At 45.5% G+C, this 18,009-nt stretch overlaps 1 protein-coding gene across 7 annotated transcripts in view; it reads right to left on the reverse strand.

The window, feature by feature from the left end:
- The window catches only part of LOC102469405 (heterogeneous nuclear ribonucleoprotein F), a 19,926-nt gene extending 2,371 nt beyond the window's left edge, over positions 1 to 17,555 (reverse strand). The window contains exons 1-5 of one of the 7 annotated variants that reach the window (XM_006147662.3): positions 17,463 to 17,555; positions 17,080 to 17,143; positions 5,743 to 5,905; positions 5,098 to 5,222; positions 3,360 to 3,417 (exon numbers count right to left, since the gene is read on the reverse strand). The gene's annotated coding sequence lies outside the window, so the exon portion shown is untranslated. Of the gene's footprint in view, positions 1 to 3,359; positions 3,418 to 3,447; positions 3,470 to 5,097; positions 5,223 to 5,742; positions 5,906 to 16,171; positions 16,293 to 17,079; positions 17,144 to 17,462 lie in introns of those variants that run through there. The other 6 variants (XM_014587548.2, XM_006147665.3, XM_006147663.3 and 3 more) reach the window with 6 other exon arrangements.
- Positions 17,556 to 18,009: the final 454 nt, after the last annotated feature.

Here is an 18,009-nt window from a genome sequence, read left to right on the forward strand (position 1 = left end):
GCAGGTGGCACAGTTAAGGTGCTAGACTCCCACATGGCGGCTTGCCGTCTCACTCTCCCTCTCTGGTCAAGTTTAATAATAATAACAATAATAAAATTTTAAAAATAAAAGTAGTCCAGAAAGGATACCACATAAATCTCACTATGGTAGTTGCATTCTTCTGCCTCTACTACAACAGCTATCTCTCACAGAGAACCAGGCTTCAGTATCCACAACTTTTTCTTCCTTATTTCCTCATCATCCAGCTTAGACCACATTGTTTCAATCTGTGGTCACAAAAATAGAGCCCTAAAGACTGTTTCATGGGCATACTGAGGGGCTCAGGTCTATTATATATTGAGGCAAAATGGTGCCCCTAAAGACTATGGCTTCTTACCCTCAGGATTGCTAACACTCTGGAGTAGAGGGATCTTGTTGAGGGTGGCTGTCTTGTGCAGCTGGGAGGTTTGGCAGCATTCCTGGCCTCTCCCCACCAGAGGCCAGTAGTACCCCATCCCCACATTTACTGACAGCCAGAGCCCCACAGATTCCTACATAACACCGCAGGAGGTAAAACTGCCCCCTGGTGAAAACTGTTGCTGAAAAATCAGGGTCATTACTTTAGATCTGGCCCATATATTGTCATCTCCCCTTCAGCTTTGGCTGATGTCATCTACTTTCAAGGAATGAGAACCTTATGAAGAAAAAGTTCTAAAGTCTAGGAATTTGTCAAGAAGGAGTTGCCCTGGGACCAGTAGTTAGCATAATGGCTATGTCGCTGGACTCCCACGTAGTCGACCTCAGTTTGCGTCCCAGACCCGGTGGCTTGAAACTCACGCCAGGCCCGTGTGCGTGCATGCCCAAGATCCCAAGAGGAGAAGGGATTGCAGCGTGGCCATCCCCCCTGGGGTTGATTTCTCACTTTCTGTCTAGGACGCACCGCATAGCAAAAACCTCTTTAAAAAAAAAAAAAAAAGAGTTGCCCTCATGGCTGAGATCAATCAGTATCTATAACTCTGTCCTGGGTTCCCAACTTCACCCAGCAAAAGATGTCTTTAAAGTTTAATGTTTGGCAGAAAGAAAAAGTGAGAAAGCATCCCCCTTTCAAGGGGGATGGACACACTATAAACTCTCCTCCATTATCCTCTCTGGATTTTTGGTGTATACATGCCCAGTGTTTCTTCTGTACTGAGCACTGTCTCTTAGCAATTAAATAATGCTGTTTTAACCATCCTTACAATACATAACCTTCCCCTGAATCAGCTTTGCCTCCAGATACTTGCTGATTTCCTTTGTCCTTCAGTAAAATCTCATTGAGGGTCTCCATGCTCCACCCTTTAAAGGGAACATCCATGACCTAGTAACAGAGCCAGGATTCCATATGGCTGACCAGTTACAATTTCAACACTGGCAGTGTGAAAAACATGCCAGCTCTGGTTAGTGTATGCCCCAATTCCCAACTGGATGGACAAATGGAGACTGGATTGTAGCATGCTCCCATGAGAAGGGGGAGGTTTCTCTTCCCTATCCCTGAGGAGTTCATACACACTGTTCCAGAATAATAGTAAGTTTTAATATTAATAGACTCCTTGGAAAGAAACCAGGTTAAGTGTTTTTTCATCTTTTATTTCACTTGCTCCCACAGCAGAATTTTATCATTCCTTCCCTAGAAAGCTTTTCTCTTTCACTTCTGTGATACAATTCTTTTTTCTCGCTCACTCCTCACTCCACTCAGTCTCTGAGTTCTCCCCCCTTCCAGTATGGGCTGTAGGCAATCACTGAGTTTAGCCAGTTTTCTTTATATCCAAGATTTATCTCTGGGCTCAGAAAACCCAATCTTTGGCCCCCAGCTCCGAGACTCAGAAGAGCACATACAGGGACCAGCGAGTGGCGTGGAAGTTGGAAGTTAAAGAGGATGGGCACTCCCCGCACAGCCGACCATGTTTTGGGTCCCGGACCTAGTGGCTTGCTTTCTCACTGCCCTCCACCCCCGTGTCTCTCTGGCCAAAATAAAATAAATGAATGAATAAATAACATTAAAATAAGTAATTAAAGAAAAAAAGCACGTACAGCTGTGGTCCACAGCTCTCCCTCCAGACCACAAATGAACACAGCACTTTCCCCACCCCCAACATTCCAAATGTGACACTAATAGACTTATCTAATAGAGAATCACAAAGCTCTAGTAGAAAACTAACAATCTTGGACAACTGCTTTCAAGTCTTTAAATCCAATCAATTTACCAACTCTCCACTGATGCCATTCTCCGTAGGACCGTCACTCCTAAATCTTGATATTGCTCAACAAGGTTTTTCACAACTCTAGAACCAGTCCCCAACAGACAGCAGAGTACGAGCATAGAATATTTTTCCTTTGTGATATTAGTCAAATTGTCATTTTCTTCCTGTATTTCTCTCATATCCTTCCCTTGCATTTCTCATATTCTTTTCTGTCCCTGCATTTCTTCCCCCTAATTCCTGGAAGAATGGCCTATTCTAAGCTACCATTTTCTCAACATTTAAGTTCTCCAAGAATGGCAGCTGGCTCTTACAGAAACACAATTCACATTTCAAGTGTTTCTGTGAAACCTATGCCACTGTCCTGCTTCCATGTCCTCAGGCCTTTTTGGACTTTAGTAGAAATACTACCCTGTGTACCCTGCATCATTGCCTTTCGCCTTTTTTCTCTCTGCCTGGAATGTGTCTTGAGGATTTGACACATATGGTCAACACAGGGTAATTCTCTGTCCAAATATACTATGCCCAATCTCCCGACCAGCTAAGTACTACTAATCCTTAAATCTCAGTTCAAACACATCACCTTTCAAAAAGGTCTGCCCTTTCTCTACAAATTAGTCTCATGGTTCTAAATTCCTACAAGTCCTGTCACGATCAGTGTAAAAGGTATTTTGAAAATCACATTAGGAGCCTAATGGTGACAAACTGCCTCTGTTCTGTGGGCCAACACACCCCACCCAGAGCCTAGGACTGGCACAGTGGGCCCAAGATTAGCAAGGGATTAAGTGCTGGCCAAGGGGTCAACACCTCCCTTAAGAATGAAGCACCCTAGCTAAGCTGAAATAGATACATTAGAAGTATAAATACTTCATATCCGAATTACTTAAAATACTTCATAAACCAATCTACACTTAGAACACGTCATTTATTTTTATCCCAAAATTAGTTTTCTATCCCATTTCTCAAAATTTGTAAGATCTTCATTAACAAAAATCCAATTAAGAGTGCTAAAGTCTTGCTCAAAGTCAGATGTGAAGCTAGGTGCAAGATTTCTTTTAACTCCAGACCCTAAGAAAATTTCTTTCAGATTTTACTTGACAGATTAAATAGAAATACATCAAAAATTACTTCGCATTAGCTCACCTTAAAACACAAAAGGATGTCTTCAGTGGGAGACAAGTCTGGTAAGTAATGAATTATCCTATAAAAAAGAGAACAAAGAGAAACTGACCTTGGATTCCCACAACCACCGTAGCAGGCTCAGAGCTCTACTCCTCCAAAGAAAGAGGTCACAGCTGCCAGGCTTGAAGGTCTTTTATAGTCCCTAGGTCGATAGAATTAAATCTCACAACCTGGCCCACCCTATCAGCAAGAAAGAGGCTTAACTTTTCATATGATAATGACTAAAGCTGAAATGGAAACACCCTCTTTGTTTTAGTAAACTTAATTTCAGAGTTTCCAGACTCTGAGAACAAGGCAGGAGGAAATTCAAATATGGAGGGCAGGAGTACAGGAAGTGAACAAGTTGGGAGGGGGTGCTGAGTGAAAAGTCAAAAGGGATGAACCAGTAGTTAGCTCCTCCAAGGATGGGCACCAGGGCAAAGGTGTTTGCTGGCAATTGTCTAACGTGGCTTACAATGCACAAAAACGCCTCTGGGGGCAGTGTGGGGACACTCAAAAGACCATGCCAGTTTTGCTAACTTTCTTATGGACAATATTTGATCTGGCTAGCTGAGAAAATAAGAGAGTTACTGTTGAAATACGCTCTTCTATACAAACATCACTAATAACATATAGACAATTGTATTCACCTTGCCTTTTAAGTTTTCTGCAGTATTACCAGAGATACTGGAGAGGGAGAGATGTAAAAATGTAAAGTATTTGCAGTTTTTTTTTTTTTTAAAAAAAAAACAAGTATTATGAAACAGTGTCATTTCTAATACTCTATAACCAAGTTTTCAAGAGGCTTCAACCATTTACATTCTCCCCCACTAGCCTCCACAGAAACTAGGGGCTTTTAAGAGTGTAACCCAATGATCTTTTTGTCCTAATCCACTTCCACTCCTCTCTCTCCAATGAGGCCCACAGACCAACACTCTGGGCCTCTCTGGGGACAGTCAGAAGCTGGCAGCTAGAACTACTTTAGTCAACTGACACAAGACCCAGTAAACTGTAGCTATACCCCAGGGGAGACGCTGATGGAGCCCAAGTCTCACTGCTGGTAGCATCTATAACACTAAGAAGCAATAAATACACAGCTTCTGTATCCCACACCCAAAGATTCTGACTTAAATGTCTAGGATACAACAAGGAAGACTTTGCACAACTCTTCTAGGTGACTGGCCTTGTAGCCAACCAAGTTATAAATTGGTGGTTCTCATGCCTCAATGTGCACATGGACCAATCAGGGATTTTAAAAAATGCAAACTCTGAAACAGAACGGGGCAGGGCCGAGTCTGTGTTTAAAAAAGACTATCTACATTGCTCCTAAATCCCATTACTGGTTAGACGGGATTCATGCTGCCTTCAGGTAGTTCCAATCAAGATAAACAGGGCGTGCCTGAGTACTAGGACTAGTTAGTTCATCTGCAGAGTAAACAGGGCAGTTGAAGCACCACCCACCTCCTTTTCTTTTGTTCCGAACAGGCAGGTGGGACACTGATTTACCCTCCTTTACAGATCTTTTGTACTCTAGAGAAGCCTAAGGAGCGCTTTCAAAAGGGGCCCACCTCCCCCTTCATTTTGCAAATGATTCTTAACCTCCAGAAGGCCGGATCAAGCAAGGGTTGTGGTTACTATCAGAGTTCTGCCCTTAAGTCAAAGTCCAGGGAAGCCGGGGCTTCAAGACTATGCCTTTCACTTTTTTCAAATCAAGACTTACCTCTGAGAGTAGAGCAGATTTCTATTTTCATCAAGTGCGGCTGTAAGCCGAAGGACTCAAATTCCACCCGAAGCTTACAAACGCAGAGGCCTCCGGGGAAAATCCAGGTGCATCTTGTTCTCAACCTGAAATAAAAATTCACGTGGCCAGGGGCAAATGCTCCCTGTGAGGTCGGAATCCCAGAAGCAAGGCTGTTCGCGTTTTGGCGGGAAGCACGGCGGCGGAACCCCAACGACAAGGTGACGACGTTCCCTGAGCCTGCACCTGGTGACCGACCCCGCTTCCTCAGGACAGCGGGGCGGCAGGAAGGTCGGCCCGGGGCCTGCGCGGCTCGGGCGGGAGCTTCCGGGCAGGGGCGGAGCGGGGCGAGCAGAGCGGGGGAGGGGGTGTTCTGGCGGGCTAACCCGTCCGGCCCACCAGTGGGGTGGGAGTTACCTCCCCCGAGGGCGGGAACGCGTTGGAGTTCGCCCGGCCCTGCCGAATGGGTGACTGAAGGGAGTGGAGAATGCAGGAGGATCCCAGAGGCCGGGTGGGGACACAGGAACCGGGCGGGAGGGCAGTGGGGGAGGCGCAGGGGAGAGGCCGCGCGGGCTTTCCGGGCGGGGAGGGTTGCCAGCCCCGGTCCTAGGCCCAGCGGCGGCTCACCACGCCTGGGGCGGGCAGTCGGTATGGAGACGCTGCAGAGTCCGGAGTCCGGGAAGTGAAGGCCGCGTGATCCGAGGGCGGCTGGCGGACGCGGGTCACGGGGTGCAGAGCAGGAAGTGCCACCGCGGGGCCCGCCAAGATGTCACCAATGGGAAACGCGTGCCTGCAGGTGTGGCCCGCGGTAAGCGAAGGCAGGAAGTGGGGGAAGGAAAGAGAGAGGCAACCAGGAAGACAGTTCTCAGCGAGTTCTCCAGAAAGGAGCCAGGGGAGCCACCCGGGGAAAGTCCAGAGTACAAGCTTGGGGACGGGACGAGGGCCGCATCGTGTAAGAGAAACCAGCAAATCACCGCTAAAGTACAGAACTCGACTGGAAACAGCTAAACATACAATACCTTGTTTTGTACAACCGCGTACTCTTATTCAGAGATACTTAAAAATATTTATAGATGGGGCTGGCAGGTGGCATGGTGGTTAAAGGCGCTGGATTCCCACATGGCTGCACGTGGTTCGAGTCCTGGACCCGGCGGCTTGCTTTCTCTCTCTCTCTGCCCCTCTCTGGTCAAGTTGAAATAAGCAAATTAATGAATTAAGTTAAATAAAATAATTCTTTAAAAAATTTACAGATGTCTAAAGTCTTCAATCTGAAAATAATCTGACTTCAGAGGGTGGAAATACAGATGAAGCAAGATAGGCCAAGAATTTTTTTTATTGAAGTTGGTGGTGTGTACATTACGTTCATTTATACAGAGACATACACATTTTTTTGTTAGAGGGCACATGAGCTTGCCAGGAGAAAGTGAGAAAGCCCCCTCCAGACAAGATAGTCATACTGCAATGGCTTCTGGGATTTGACACACATGCAGGTGTGCCTGGCATTTTTAAAGCCAGCAATCTGGGGCTCAAACAAAGCTGTGTAGTCAGCCACCTCAACCACCCCCACTAGCTGGCCCCAAGTTTCATTATATTTTTATCTCTACTTTTATTTTTTTAATAGTTATTGCCAGTGGCTGTATTTGGCAGGTAACACTTAACAAAAACAACCCCACTGACAAACGGTCAAAGTTACACACTCTTCTCCATCCAGGCAGGCTGGCTTTTAGGGCATTTAAGTGTACAACATTGGTGTTTTTCAAGCCACTGGAGCCAGGATTTGAACCAGATCCAGCTTCCCACTTCATCACTGTGCCATTAGGCCTATAGACATTTAACATAATTGTTTAACAGTGTTCAAGATCTATTTACTACACTATCGTTTATATAACTCAAGAGGAAAGAGGGATGTATAATAGTGGAACTCTAAGGACAAATGAGACCATCCTTTCCAAGGAACAGCTCCTAAGAAAATGAGTGGCATGCATCAAAGAAACTTGATTTATCAAGGATCCACAATGCATCAGACTTATCTGACACTGAGTCAAACTGGCATTCAAAATAAGGGATACTGAACAGGACTAGAAATTCATACTTATTTTAGATGATAGAATTGTGGCTATATTTTATTATTAATTTATTAGTATTTAGAGATTTTTGCTACAGGGTATGAACACTCACTAGAGAGACAAGAGACAGAAAGCAAGAAATCACTCCCGAGGGGGCGGCTATACCACAATTCCTTCTCCAGTCTCCTCTCGGGATCTTGACCATTCACGCACATGCACCCAGCCTGAGTTTTAAGCCGTGGGTCCAGGACTCAATCTTCAGTAGGCTAGAGTCCAGTGACATAACCATTACACCATCTGCTAGTTCCTATGGCTATACTTATTTTCTAGCTGTATCCTGACAACATTCATAAATGGAATGGTGTGATGATGGGGACTGCTGCCCATGTGGTAATTGTCAGAGCTGGGTGTTGGAAATATGGGAGTCAATCTCATTGTACTCCGCTTTTGTACTTGTTAGTTCACAATAAACAAAGCCCCACCTCCTTGCTTATTTTTCCTATCAGGGAATCCAAGTTCTCTAGACTCAAACTCCAGTCAACCCAAGGAAAGTGAGAAATACTAAAAACTCGCACATTCAAGAAAAGTGAAACATATTCTGAAGGAAAACTAGGCATAATGGTCATCTGCTTTTAGAGCGGACACTCCCAATGGAAATGGTCATAACTGCTTCTTAGCAATTTATATAATTTTATTTTTCAAAAAATGTATCTGTTGCACTTGAATTTTATACATGCCTTCTTTGATTAACTCTTTGTGACTCAAGAGGCAAATGTTAATTATCCTTTGGCCATAATAAGGTTTCTGCCTGGGGAGGAACACTGTACTGAAAAAGAAAACTAAAGCTAAGTCAGATGAAAGAGGCAGAGGAAGATTGTTCACAATAGCCTTGGAGACCTAGGTTCTGGCTTAGTGTTTTGGACTGTACTATCAGGTCAATGGGAAGTCAGTTATTCAAAATGGAATGCCGTTTTGATTTTGAGTTTCAGTTTTTAACAGAACAGTCTAGGTGCTATCTGGTGGAATAGGAACATGGAAAAAAAAGATGAGGGGTGAAACATATTCAGGAAGACAAGTGGAAATTTAAGGCTGGGGAAGGGGGACAACAGTATGATAAGACCCTGTCAAGGGTGCCTGTCTCCCTCTCATGAATAAAAAGAAACATTTAAAAAGTACATCAGTACACACAATTGTACTTAACTCTTAATGGAGCTCATGGATTTGAACTGTGAGAATTCTGACCCAATTCACGCAACTTGCCACAAAGCTACGCTAAAAGCTATTAAGAGCTATAGATGGGAAAAAAATAAAGAGCTATAGATGGAACATTACATTATTCAAGTTTTAAATGTTTATTCCATTACTACATTTTTATTCAAAAGCATGACCTGTAGATAACTAAAAGGCTCTTTAATTTACTTACTATCCGTAAGTGTAGGGTAATAATACACTGTTTCCCTATGGGCTCAAACAGTAAAATTAGGGAACCAGTAGATAATGTAATGGCTATGTCACGTAGTGGAATGCAGTTCAAACACTGGACCCAGGAGCTTAAAAAACATTGGGCATGTGTGCACACCTGCCCAAAATCCTGAGAGATTCAAGAATGGAGACAGGATTGCAGCATGGCCATCCTCTTGGGGACTGATTTCTCCCTTTCTGTCTTCCCCACGTCCCATAGCAAAAATCTCTTAAAAAAAAAAAAAAAGTATACTGAAATTAACCTAAGAGACAAATTTTACCCAACACAGGTTAAGATACTGTTCTACTTAAAAAATGTTTGTGAGGGCCAGCAGATGGCATAATGGTTACATCACTGGACTCCCACATGGCTGACCACAGTTTTGAGTTGCAAACCTGGTGTCTTCAAAATTACACCCGACATGTGTGTGCATGCATGCATGTGTACCCAAGATTTGGGGAAGAGAATGGAGAAGGGATTGCAGCATGGCGACCGCCCCCCCCCTGCAGGGGGGGGGATGTTTCTCACTTTCCCTCTCAATGTCTGTCTCTCTCTGGAGTGCATGACCCTAAGTCAAACTCCTCTTAAAAAAAAAAAAGTAGTTTGTATGTGTGCATACATGTTTGGATTCTGCCAAATAAAATTTAACTGGTAAGAAAGACAGAGCTCCTAGACCACCTCCTGCTAACTTTTCTAAACCTTTCTCTCCTAAGCAAGTGGCATATACCACCACCAACCACCCCACAATGGGTGCAGTTAAATCCTACAGTTAGGCTCCAGAAACCTATGGGTTCTGGTCATGGTTTCCAGAGCCTCCAGATACCCTTCAAGGCATATCTAGGGATGATCTTCCTCCTGAGGAGGTAATGGAAAACTAACTCTTTGTCAGGTCCCATGTAGCTGAGACTGCTGTAGCTCCTTGTGTTCCTTGTTAACTGCTCAGGGGACCACAACATTCTGCCCTGAAAAGAGGAGAGCCAAGCAGGGAGAAAAGAAACTTGACAAAATCTGAGAGGGGTTCTGGCACTCAGAGAGCATATACCAAACATCAGACCCAGGCAAGTTTCAGAGAAGGGCTGGACAAAATCATACATAATTTAACAACAAAATAACAAAAACAATAAGAACCATCTCAGATGTTCCATTACGGAATAAAAAGCTTTCTGATCTAAAAACTAAGTTCTAAAGTCCAAAGGTGAAAAGATAGTGGCCTGAAAAATCAAGTGCAAGGACTATTTAAAAACAGATATAAAAATATAAATAAAAACAGGGGAGTGGGGAATGGTGGTTAAGGGTGCTAGACTCCCACATGGAAGACAGTTTTGAGTCCTGGACCCAGCAGCTTGCTTTCTTACTTTCTCTCATCAAATAAAGTTAAATAATTCTTAAAGAAAAAAAAAAAAAAAAAAGTGGAGAGGGAGAGAAGAGACTTGTAGGACATACTTTTTTCCAAAGCAATTTTCTTTATATACTTTAAACTTTTTGATATAGGGCACATGCATTTGCCAGAGAGAGGGGGAGAGGGAAAGTTTGAAATCACTCTCCCCAACCACACCACGTGCTGGTCCCTGGTGGCTCCTGAGCGCTCCCCCCCCCTCAATCCCTCCCTCTCACTCTCTGGTCAAATTAAAATATAAATGAGTATAATTAAATTTAAAGATTCTTAAAAAAAAAAAAAAAAAAAAGAAAGAAAGAAAAGAAAAGAAATTATCCCCCACAGTGGAAGGCCAATATGCAATCCCCTTTCATGATTTTGGGCATGCATACACAGGTCCCCAAAATCAGTTGCTAGGTCTGGGATCTGAACGGAGTTATCAGCCATGTGGGATCCAGAGCCTTAATCATCTCATCACCTGTTGACCCTATACTTTTTTAAAAGAGAATTATTTAACTTTATTCACTTTATTTTGACCAGAAAGGGACAGAGTAAGAGAGAGAAAGAGGAAAAGTGAGAAAGCAAGCTGCCAAGTCCAGGACAGCAACATGGGAGTCCAGCACCTTTAACCAAAACACACGACACCTGCCAGTCCCCCACACTTGTTTTTTTTTTTTTGAGAGTTTTTTTGCTATAGGGCACGTGTGCTTGCCAGTGAGAAATCTTCCCCCCAAGGGGGATGGCCACAGCACAATCCCTTCTCCACTCCCCTCAGGATCTTGGGCATGCAGACACATGTGCCAGGCATAAGTTCTAAGCCACCAGGTCCAGGACTTGAACCACAGTTAACTAGTCAGAGTCCAGTAAGTAACCATTACACCACCTGCTGGTCCCAGGCCCTATAATTTTCTCTCAGAAGGTTTACTAACATATGCCTGAGCTGTGTCTTCTTAAACTATCCTGATGAAAATAAACTGAGCTATCTAAGTAGGACAATCCCCTGCCATTTGTCTTGTCTTCTTTGCCTTTTTTTTCTTTGTGAATCCTTATTCATATGCCATTTCTCTTGTCACCCAGTCAACCTCTTGATGCGGGACCTTCAAGCCTGTGAGAAAATAAATTTCTTTAAGCTGCCAACCTGTGGTACTATGTACAGCAGCCTTAGCAAACTAATACAACCAAATATCACAATCAGACAAGATATCCCAAGAAACTATAGACATATGGCCCACCTTCTGTGGCACAGTTAACAAAATACTACTGAAGGACCAGCAGTTGGCGTAAGGGCTATGTTGCTGGACTCCCGTGTAGTCGACCACAGTTGAGTCCCGGACCTGGTGGCTTAAACTCAGGACAGGCACTTGTGCATGCCCGCCCAAGATCCCAAGAGGAGAATGGAAGAGAAGGGATTGTAGCGTGGCGCCACACCCACCCACCCCACCCTATAGCAAAAACCTCTCCAAAAAAATAAAAAATACTGCAATACCAGAAGCCACATGGGCAACTGGGTTTGAATGCCAGGCCTTACACATCTGAAATACAACAGGCTTATGAGAAACAGCATGTGATCCCATTAGGGCACTTTTCTGTCTTGTGTGCTATCATGAGTAAAATAATCTAAAAAAATACAGATGAATATATAATATATATATATTTTGCATATATATGCAAAATAAATATATATTTCAACAAAACTGCAAAATGCAAATCCAACTTGACACATACAGAAAAAGATCATGCATCATGACCAGGTGGGATAAATCCCAGGAATGCAAAAGTATTTCAACATAAGAAAATGTTACTGAATTAGACGGTGGTCATGCTCAGCACTTCTGAAGTGTACAGTTTAAAATATTTCATTGTGGGACCGGCAGGTGGTGTGGTGGTTAAGGGCGCTGGACTCCCACACTGCTGACTACAGTTCGAGTCCCAGACCTAACAACTTGTAGAATCTCTCGCTTTTTCCCTCTCTGGTCAAAATAAAATAAGGGATCAGCAGGGGTGTGGTGATTAAGTTCTGGATACTCCCACAAGGCTGCCCACAGTCCTAAGTCCTGGACCTGGTGTCTTGCTTTCTCACTTTTCCTCTCTTTCTAGGGTTGAATTAAAATAAATGAATAAATAAAATTAAAATATAAAGGAATTCTTTACAAAATAAATAAATAGGGCCGGCAGGGAGCATGGTGTTCATGGGCACTGGACTCCCACATGGCCTGGAGTTCTGGACCTAGCAGCTTGCTTTCTCACTTTCCTTCTCCCTTACTTGCTATTGCTTTGTCCCTCTCTGGTCAAATTAATAAATAAAGTTAATTTTAAATAAGTAAATAAAATCAAGTATAAGATAATTCTTCAAAAATAAAAACATAATTGTGGCCCAGCATGTCATCCATTTCATAATTCGACCAAATAAATACTATTCTCGGACCAGCAGATGTTTTAATGGTTATTTCACTGGACTCCCACATAGCAGACCGTGGTTCAAGTCCTGGACCCAATCAATGGCTTAAAACTCATGACAGGCCATGTGTGCATACATGCCCAAAATCCCAAGAGAAAGGACTGTGGTGTGGCCATTCTCCCTGCAGATGATTTCTTGCTCTCTGTCTCTGTCACTATGGCAAGTGCGCACATCCTCTAGCAAAAATTTCTCTAATAAAAGTACTATTCTAACCAAATTAACATAAGCAGAACAGGGTTCTCAACTGGAAAGTGAATGGATACCTTAATGATGGCTGATCTTTGCAATGTGTATTTATACAGTCAGACTTATGGCCATGTCACAATCCCTCCTTCATTATTTTCTCAGGACTTTGGGCACTCATATACACTTAAGCAGCCATCTCCACCAGGTGGAGGACTCAAATGGTGCAGTCAGCCATATGGACCAGCTGCCCTGTAATTCTTTTTTTTAATGGACAGGACATTTTTTTTTTATGCCCTGTTTGAGAGATCTTTTCCTAGCTCAAGGCTGTCTGAATATTTTAACTTATAAAGTACTGTGTTTTGACCTACTTTTTTAAAACTTTGACTTAAAAGCAACCTGGAATTGGTGTTATATTTCCTAAAGTTTTATGGTAGTTTATTAAGATTCACAGACTAATTTCACTCAGATGTAATAATTCTAAACAAGTGTTAGCCAACCAAATCTGGTAAAACACATAACATCATGGCCAGGTTGGGTTTATTTCAGGCAGACAAGTGTAGCTGATTATTTCAAAGTCAATCACAGCAAGTTCTCATATTGATAGTATCAGTACAGACAGAAGATGTAAAACTATTGTTTTAATGTTTTATGAGAAATGTTAAGCTCAAATTGTGCCAAGAAAGAATTAGGAACCAGTCTGAGGATTTCCACTGGGTAAAAATTTGGTAATGTGAGTATCAAAGAGAATATGCAGTGGATTAAGGCACATCCTATGTTAAAACCCATGACTTTCATAATACTAGAAAAAAACAGTTGGCTATATTTGGCACATGGGTAGGAAGGGATGCACGTTCTTTATGCTAGATGTTGCTGAACATAAAGAAAAACTGTACCTGCCTTTAGCAATGTAAAGCATACTTACATCAAAGGATTAAGATTTCTTCTCTATATAAGTATTTCTCAATAAATAATCACCTGACTTCAAAACCATTAACAAAATGATGGATCTAAAAAATGGTCAAATGCTGCTAAAATTTCACAAAATGAAATACCAATACAGATGTGCCAGTGCTTAAGAAGCACAGCCCTGAAAATTAAATTTTCTTTCCACAAACTCCCATAGGAATCACAACCTTTAGAGCTAACTACCATCATAAAGGAAATAGAACAGATTCACACACCACCTTAAAATACAATGAATAAAAACCTAAGTTAGGGAACTCTACCGTGTTTGACAAATATGCCCAAAGGAAGAATATCCTTTAAATGGGACTCTTCTAGATTATCACTGTTTCTTATACAGTAGTCTCCCACCTCATTTGAAATGTAGCAGATACATACTGAGATGGTCTTTTTAGTGTAAAATTCACACAGGATCTTGAAGGCTTCATATACATATTATTTTTTTTTAATTTTTAGAAATGTTACACATAAAGTTAATTTTAGGTGGCTTATATTTCTATCGGGACAGCACTGCTCTGAACTAAAAAAATAATCTGAGAGGCATCTTATCAAATATAAGGTGTGACTTTGGATCCTGTTCAAACAGACCAGTTATATAAAAACTTTTTATAGTGTTTGAATCCTGGGTACTTGATATGAGAAAGGAATTACTTTTTTAAAGTATGATGATGGTATTGCCCTTATGTTTTAAGAGACTCCTTAGAAATAGAAGCAGAAAAAAATAGAAATTATTTATGAATAAGAATTTTATTGGTCTGAGATTTTACTAAAATAAGTCTGCTTGTCTGGGTTGAGCTAGGTTCTCCCTCTGCCCACTTTGCTGTCCTCCACAGGAACTCTGCCTCAAGGCAACTAGGTGAATGAAGCCTGGCAGAGAAGGGCTGTCCTGGTCAGACTGTTTCTCTCTTGGTCCCAGTTGTGTCTCTGGACAAGTGACTTCTCCCTAAACTCTACCTTCTCATCTGTTTCATGGGGATGAATGCAATAACCCACTTTCAATGATCACCAGTTTATGATTACAAAATGGAGTAAAACACCTACTTAAGTTCTGTAGCTGTACCTGGTGAGAGTCAATTAACATGGTTCTAAGAAGAGCTCAAGAGCCAAAGCTCAGGTGGGGGAAGGGGAATTAGAGGGCAGTCACCCAAGTGCCTAACCCAATGACTTTCCCATCAGTTTCCAGGGTTCTGGCCACATGGGAGAACTCACTCTTTTCCTTCCTCAATATTTTCCTTTAAATCAATTCGCATTTTTAGTTAAACTTTAGTGTTTAAAGGAAAGCTCTGTCACATTACCTTTAAGTGGAAACCAAAGTCACTTACCAGTTAAGAGTCAATTTACGGAAATGCATACAAGAATATAACTTCTATAACCAAAAACTATACTTGCTTAATATTGCATAATAAAGCGATCTTTCCCAATATTCATTAAAAGTAATTTACTTGTTTTAAAACGAAAAAACGAAGTCTAGAAATTTCACTAGAAAAGTCAAACAGCACTGTCCATTGATAGATCCAAATGTATGTTAAGTCTAACTGAAAAGTTTTTATCTATCCGAAGAACCAGAGGTATTTTTTATTCCCACTAGAAATTCAGAACTTTAAAAATCCAAACTAAAGTAACAAACAAAAAATTATGATCGGTACTATTTCTATAAAATTTTTTTAAAAAAGTTTACTGTTTTACTAAACGCAAGAAATTGAGACAAAGAGAACCCTGACAAAGTTTCCCCACGCCCAAACACCCCCACCCCCAGCCCTCCAGGATCACTGCGCAATCGCGGGTGCGCCTGGCGCGCTAAACCTAGGCCGCGAACCGCCGGAACCCAGGCCTCCCACATGGCTCTCCTATGGCGTCGCTCCCTGCACCCCAGCTAAGCCCCACGACTTTTAAAATGATAAGCCCCGAAGCTTTTCCCGCCAGCTCGCCTCGCCATCGTGTTTCTGCCGCCCGAGGCCTGCCCCTGACCCCTACCCCAGGCGCGCACGGGCCGCCCCTCACCCACCGCCTGCGCCTGCCTCCCGGGCGGTTCCGGTAAGCGGCGCGGCCACACGCACTGCCCCGCTCGGCCCCGGCAGCACGCGGATCCCTCCCCGCCAGGTAGCGGGCCGCTGCGCGGGCGAGAGCCAGCGTCGCTGGAGATACTCGTGAAAACTACAAAGTGGCACCTCCCGACTTGTCCGGGCTGCCTGTTCAGGAAGGAAAAGTAGCGGCCAAAAGCGCCTACTGGGGCCCTTCTCTTCCGCCCGGGACACGAACGCCGCATGGCGGCGGTCCGGCACACGACTAGAATCGGACGGTGGTGTGCCAGAACCCCTGCGAGCCCCTTTAAGTTACGGTCTGCGGGGGAAATGATTCGGGACTACGGGGTCCCGGAGAGCACGGTGAGAGAGCAGCGAGAGCTTGGGCCGGGCCCACAAGTTTCCCAGGAGCAGTAGGAATCGGCGAAAATACGTCCCAAGACACAAAGAAGTGAAGCGAAAGGAAAAGGAAACGACCGACGAAGCCCGGGAGGCAAAGATGTTCATCCAAAACGCAAACGATACCTGTGAGAGCTGGAGGCCAGAGAAGAGAACGGCGCTCGGGCACACGCCGCCGCGGAAGAGGAAGAAAGGGCCCAGAGACCGCACGGGGGCTCTGGGAGCGGGACGTGGGAGGAGGGAGGAGGAGCCAGCCCTCCGCGAGTCTTGTGCAACTCGCCGACGCCTTCAGCCACGTGAGCTTACCGCTTTCGTTTCAAAAGAACCTCCCACAGGCGCCCGGTGCCCTGCCCGGAGATCGGGGTGCCGCGCGCGGCCGTGACCCACCTTCGGGACCACAACCCCGCCACCCAAACCGCAAATCTTTGTCCGCGGTTCCCACCCTGGTGGGGTCAGTCCTGGGATTTACAGCTTCTACCTCGATCCCAGGCACCGTTTGGTGGCCGCGTAGGTGGCCCTGGACTTCTGACCCCCGTTTCCCTGATTCCCAAATCTCGCCCCGAGATACACAACGCTCGTGGGACCAGTCTCTGTGCGGTCCCGGGTGTGCAGGCTTTGGCCTGAAACTCACTTCCCCTAATACCCTAATACCAGCCCCGCGGTCCCTACGCTCTGGCCCCAGGACCTGGTCAGTTTCGGATATGCAGCCTCTATCCTCGGATCCTGCTTCCTCGACCCCAAATCAAGCCGTACGGTCTTCACTCCCCATAAAGACCCAGTCCGCAGTCGGTCCGGGGTGTGCGGCCCTTGACCTCAAACTCGTCTTCCAGTCCCCAAATTCCAGCCCCGCGGTTCCCAACGCCGATAGGCCTCAGACTTCAGTCGGTCCCGAGAGAACAGTTCTTACCCTCAAAACCGTCTCCCAGATCACAAATCCTAAGGTCGCAGCCCCCACTCCCAAAGGCCCCAAGCCTGGCCCAGTCTCGGAGTGAGGCCTCTACCTGCGACACGCCACCCGCCCAGGACGCCCTCACCTCGGGCTCTGAGTCTCCACGCTCCCGCTCGCACTTGCCGCACCTCGGTCGTCCCTCGGAGCACCTAGAGGAGGGTGGAACGCGGGGGACTTGGCAGTTGTAGCTGAGGCAGTTGAGACTTGTTTACCGTCACCATGGAAACCCCGCGGCGCGCCCTGGGCGGGGCTTCCGAGGGGCGGAGCCAGGCACGAAGCAGGCCCGAGGCCTCGGCTCCGGCCTGTGGAGCGCACACGGCGCTTCCGGAAGCCCTCCTGTTCCCGGCGTGCCGGGCCCCGACTCGGCCCCACTCCCCAGGCACCCTGAACCAGGAGTCCCGCGAGCCTGCCTCCCCACCCCGCTGCCCACTGCCGGCATGACCGCGGGCCGGTTACCCCGAACCCCACCTTCCTCGGGAAGACGCGGCGCAGCCCTGCTTCCACGACGGAGCCGGAAGAACGCAAGGACCAAGGCTGGGCGGGGCCCCCAAACGCACGTCCGGGGCGCGCGCGCTAGTGACGTGTACGTAGCGCGGCTGTGGATTGGCCGTCTGGGCGCGGGGCGGGGCGGAGCCACAGAGGACGTGGTGCGCGCGCAAAGCCATCTTGGTTGCGGGGGGGTGGAGCAGGGGGAGGGAGCCGCTTTCTGCTCTTGAGGCGTTGGACGCTGCCTGGCGAGGCCAAAGGACTGCCTGTTTGAGATCAGCGTAGAAGGAGGAAATGGAGGAGTGAGAGAGAAGACCGACCACCCAGGGCAGCATTTAGGGGGTGCATGTGTCAGATTCAGTGTGCTGAGGTCGTGCCGAGGGGCTAAAAGCCCCCTCGAGCCTCAGAAGGTCACTGAGAAGACCTCGGGCGAACGCGGGCTTTTCAGCCCCAGAGCTCCTGAGCCCACGGAGGTCACCGCCAGCTCCATCGCCCGAGGCACAAGAACAGATTGTCTCAGGTGTTCTAG

The sequence above is a fragment of the Tupaia chinensis genome, unplaced genomic scaffold, assembly GCF_000334495.1.
Source record: "Tupaia chinensis unplaced genomic scaffold, TupChi_1.0 Scaffold000217_1, whole genome shotgun sequence".
Classification (NCBI taxonomy): domain Eukaryota; kingdom Metazoa; phylum Chordata; class Mammalia; order Scandentia; family Tupaiidae; genus Tupaia; species Tupaia belangeri.